We start from the raw sequence: 5,521 nt of genomic DNA, 5'->3' as shown, positions 1-5,521 counted from the left end.
CCCGGCAACGCCAACCGGAAATGCACACTCACTTCCGGTCCCCCGCCGCGCGGGGCATGCTGGGAATCTCCCCCCTTCGGCCCCCGCCGCGCGGGGCATGCTGGGAATCCCCCCTTAGGCCCCCGCCGCGCGCCACGTGACCTCCGCCCCCCCCTCCTCATGCCTCCTCATTCATCAGCATCATCATCAATCGTATTGATTGAGCGCTTACTGTGTGCAGAGCACTGTACTAAGCGCTTGGGAAATACAAGTTGGCAACATATAGAGACGGTCCCTACCCAACAGTGGGCTCACAGTCTAAAAGGGGGAGACGGAGAACAAAACCAAACAGACTAACAAAATAAAATAAATAGAATAGATATGGACAAATAAAATGAATAAATAAATAAATAAATACAGTAAAAAATATGTACAAACATGCAGGTGCTGTGGGGAAGGGAAGGAGGTAAGATGGGAGATTCCTCCTCATTATAATACTAATAATGTTGGCATTTGTTAAGCGCTTACTATGTGCAAAGCACTGTTCTAAGCGCTGAGGGGAACACAAGGAGATGAGGTTGTCCCACGTGGGGCTCACAGTCTTCATCCCCATTTTACAGATGAGGGAACTGAGGCCCAGAGAAGTGACTTGCCCAAGGTCACACAGCTGACCTGTGGGGGAGATGGGATTCGAACCCATGACCCCTGCCTCCCAAGCCCGCGCTCTCTCCACTGAGCCACGGTGCTTCTCTCCTTCCTTCCTTTTCAGTCAGTCATTCGACCGCGTTTATTTCGTTCTCTGTCTCCCCCTTTTAGACTGTGAGCCCACTGTTGGGCAGGGACTGTCTCTATAGGTTGCCAATTTGGACTTCCCAAGCGCTTAGTCCAGTGCTCTGCACACAGTAAGCGCTCAATCATCATCATCATCAATCGTATTTATTGAGCAATTACTATGGGCAGAGCACTGTACTAAGCACTTGGGAAGTACAAATTGGCAACATATAGAGACAGTCCCTACCCAACAGTGGGCTCACAGTCTAAAAGGGGGAGACAGACCACAAAATGAAACATATTAACAAAATTAAATAGAATAAATATGTACAAGTACATATTCTGTCATATTTACTGTGTGCAGAGCACTGGACTAAGCGTTTGGCAGCAAAGAGAGACGGTCCCTGCCCACAACGGGCTCACAGTCTAGAAGGGACAACAAAACAAGCAAACAGGCAGCAGCACCATCATTAGCAATAACGATGCTTAGCGCTTATTCATTCATTCAATCGTATTTATTGAGCGCTTACTGTGTGCAGAGCACTGGACTAAGTGCTTGGGAAGTCCAAGCCAGCAACATATAGAGACAGTCCCTACCCAACGGCGGGCTCACAGTCTAGAAGGGGGAGACAGACCACAAAACAAAACATATTAACAAAATAAAATAAATAGAATAAATAGGTACAAGTACATATTCAGTCGTATTTACTGTGTGCAGAGCACTGGACTAAGCGCTTGGCAACAAAGAGAGACGGTCCCTGCCCACAACGGGCTCACAGTCTAGAAGGGACAACAAAACAAGCAAACAGGCATCAGCAGCATCATTAGCAACAATGATGCTTAGCGCTTAGATGACCCAGTGCTTAGAACAGTGCTTTGAACATAGTAAGCGCTTAATAAATGCCATTATTATTATTATTATTATTATTATTAATAAAATGGGGCTAGGAGTCTTAACCCCCGCTTTACAGATGAGGTAACTGAGGCCCAGAGAAGTGAAGTGATTCAATAATAATAATAATGATGGCATTTATTAAGCACTTACTATGTGCAAAGCACTGTTCTAGGCACTGGGGAGGTTACAAGGCGATCAGGTTGTTCCACAGGGGGCTCACAGTCTTAATCCCCCCAAATTTGGCTCAGCTCTGCCAATTGTCAGCTGTGTGACTTTGGGCAAGTCACTTAATTTCTCTGTGTCTCAGTTACCTCATCTGTAAAATGGGGATTAAGACTGTGAGCCCCCTGTGGGACAACCTGATCACCTTGTAACCTCCCCAGCACTTAGAACAGTGCTTTGCACATAGTAAGTGCTTAATAAATGCCATTATTATTATTATTATTATTAGAACCCATGACCTCTGACTCCCAAGCCTGGGCTCTTTCCACTGAGCCACGCTGGTTCTCTTCTCACTTCTCTGTGCCTCAGTTCCCCCATCTGCAGAATGGGGATGAAGATTGTGAGCCCCACGTGAGGCCACCTGATCACTTTGTATCTCCCAGTGCTTATAGAACAGTGCTTGGCACATAGTAAGTGCTTCACAAATTATACTTATTAATATTATTATTCTCTGGGCCTCAGTTCCTTCATCTGAGAAATGGGGCTCCAATCCTCATACAATCCCTCCTACATGAACTGGTTCAGTGGAAAGAGCCCGGGCTTTGAAGTCAGTGGTCATGGGTTCAAATCCCAGCTTTGCCAACTGTCAGCTGTGTGACTTTGGGCAAGTCACTTAACTTCCCTGGGCCTCAGTTACCTCATCTGTAAAATGGGGATTGACTGTGAGGACTCCGAGGGACAACCTGATCACTCTAGCCTCTCCAGCACTTAGAACAGTGCTTTGCAGATAGTAAGTGCTTAATAAATGCCATTATTATTATTATTATTATTATTATGAACTGCGAGCCCTATGAGAGACCTGATGACTTCGTGTCTACCGCAGCGCTTGGAACATAGTAAGCCCTTAACAAGTGCCATAATTATTAGTATTATGGAAGGATTGGCATTTGGGGCGAAGCAGAGACTCTTCTATTCTAGACTTGGTGGAAAAGGCCTGTGTTTCAGTCCTTTGTGACGCTTGGCACATAGTAAGCCCTTAAGAAATACCATAATTATTAGTATTAGGGAAGGATTGGCACTTGCGGAGAGGCAGTGGGTCTTCTATTCTAGACTTGGTGGCAAAGGCCTGTGTTTCAGTCCTTTGTGACGTTTGGCACACAGTAAACCCTTAACAAATACCATAATTATTAGTATTAGGGAAGGATTGGCACTTGGGGAGAGGCAGCAGCTCTTCTATTCTAGACTTGGTGGCAAAGGCCTGTGTTTCAGTCCTTTGTGACGTTTGGCACACAGTAAACCCTTAACAAATACCATAATTATTTGTATTAGGGAAGGATTGGCACTTGGGGAGAGGCAGCAGCTCTTCTATTCTAGACTTGGTGGTAAAGGCCTGTGTTTCAGTACCTTGTGACGTTTGGCACATAGTAAGCCCTTAACAAATACCATAATTATTAGTATTATGGCAGGATTGGCACTTGGGGCGAGGCAGCGGCTCTTCTATTCTAGACTTGGTGGCAAAGGCCTGTGTTTCAGTCCTTTGTGACGTTTGGCACATAGTAAGCCCTTAACAAATACCATAATTATTTGTATTAGGGAAGGATTGGCACTTGGGGAGAGGGAACGGCTCTTCTCTTCTAGACTTGGTGGCAAAGGCCTGTGTTTCAGTCCTTTGTGACGCTTGGCACATAGTAAGCCCTTAACAAATACCATAATTATTTGTATTAGGGAAGGATTGGCACTTGGGGAGAGGCAGCAGTTCTTCTATTCTAGACTTGGTGGTAAAGGCCTGTGTTTCAGTACCTTGTGACGTTTGGCACATAGTAAGCCCTTAACAAATACCATAATTATTAGTATTATGGCAGGATTGGCACTTGGGGCGAGGCAGCGGCTCTTCTATTCTAGACTTGGTGGCAAAGGCCTGTGTTTCAGTCCTTTGTGACGTTTGGCACATAGTAAGCCCTTAACAAATACCATAATTATTTGTATTAGGGAAGGATTGGCACTTGGGGAGAGGGAACGGCTCTTCTCTTCTAGACTTGGTGGCAAAGGCCTGTGTTTCAGTCCTTGTGACGTTTGGCACACAGTAAACCCTTAACAAATACCATAATTATTTGTATTAGGGAAGGATTGGCACTTGGGGAGAGGCAGCAGCTCTTCTATTCTAGACTTGGTGGTAAAGGCCTGTGTTTCAGTCCTTTGTGACGCTTGGCACATAGTAAGCCCTTAACAAATACCATAATTATTAGTATTATGGCAGGATTGGCACTTGGGGAGAGGCAGCGGCTCTTCTATTCTAGACTTGGTGGCAAAGGCCTGTGTTTCAGTCCTTTGTGACGTTTGGCACATAGTAAGCCCTTAACAAATACCATAATTATTTGTATTAGGGAAGGATTGGCACTTGGGGCGAGGCAGCGGCTCTTCTATTCTAGACTTGGTGGCAAAGGCCTGTGTTTCAGTCATTTGTGACGTTTGGCACATAGTAAGCCCTTAACAAATACCATAATTATTAGTATTAGGGAAGGATTGGCACTTGGGGAGAGGCAGCAGCTCTTCTATTCTAGACTTGGTGGTAAAGGCCTGTGTTTCAGTACCTTGTGACGTTTGGCACATTGTAAGCCCTTAACAAATACCATAATTATTAGTATTATGGCAGGATTGGCACTTGGGGCGAGGCAGCGGCTCTTCTATTCTAGACTTGGTGGCAAAGGCCTGTGTTTCAGTCCTTTGTGACGTTTGGCACATAGTAGGCCCTTAACAAATACCATAATTATTTGTATTAGGGAAGGAGTGGCACATGGGGAGAGGCAGCAGCTCTTCTATTCTAGACTTGGTGGCAAAGGCCTGTGTTTCAGTCCTTTGTGACGTTTGGCACATAGTAGGCCCTTAACAAATACCATAATTATTTGTATTAGGGAAGGAGTGGCACATGGGGAGAGGCAGCAGCTCTTCTATTCTAGACTTGGTGGCAAAGGCCTGTGTTTCAGTCCTTTGTGACGCTTGGCACATAGTAGGTCCTTAACAAATACCATAATTATTAGTATTATGGCAGGATTGGCACTTGGGGAGAGGCAGCGGCTCTTCTCTTCTAGACTTGGTGGCAAAGGCCTGTGTTTCAGTCCTTTGTGACGTTTGGCACATAGTAGGCCCTTAACAAATACCATAATTATTTGTATTAGGGAAGGAGTGGCACATGGGGAGAGGCAGCAGCTCTTCTATTCTAGACTTGGTGGCAAAGGCCTGTGTTTCAGTCCTTTGTGACGCTTGGCACATAGTAGGTCCTTAACAAATACCATAATTATTAGTATTATGGCAGGATTGGCACTTGGGGAGAGGCAGCGGCTCTTCTATTCTAGACTTGGTGGCAAAGGCCTGTGTTTCAGTCCTTTGTGACGTTTGGCACATAGTAAGCCCTTAACAAATACCATAATTATTTGTATTAGGGAAGGATTGGCACTTGGGGAGAGGGCACGGCTCTTCTCTTCTAGACTTGGTGGCAAAGGCCTGTGTTTCAGTCCTTTGTGACGCTTGGCACATAGTAAGCCCTTAACAAATACCATAATTATTTGTATTAGGGAAGGATTGGCACTTGGGGAGAGGCAGCGGCGTGTTTCAGTGACGTTTGGCACATAGTAAGCCCTTAAGAAATACCATAATTATTAGTATTAGGGAAGGATTGGCACTTGGGGAGAGGCAGCGGCTCTTCTATTCTAGAGT

Source organism: Tachyglossus aculeatus, chromosome 22 (genome assembly GCF_015852505.1).
Source record: "Tachyglossus aculeatus isolate mTacAcu1 chromosome 22, mTacAcu1.pri, whole genome shotgun sequence".
In the NCBI taxonomy this organism is placed as follows: domain Eukaryota; kingdom Metazoa; phylum Chordata; class Mammalia; order Monotremata; family Tachyglossidae; genus Tachyglossus; species Tachyglossus aculeatus.
This window is presented reverse-complemented; position numbering follows the sequence as displayed.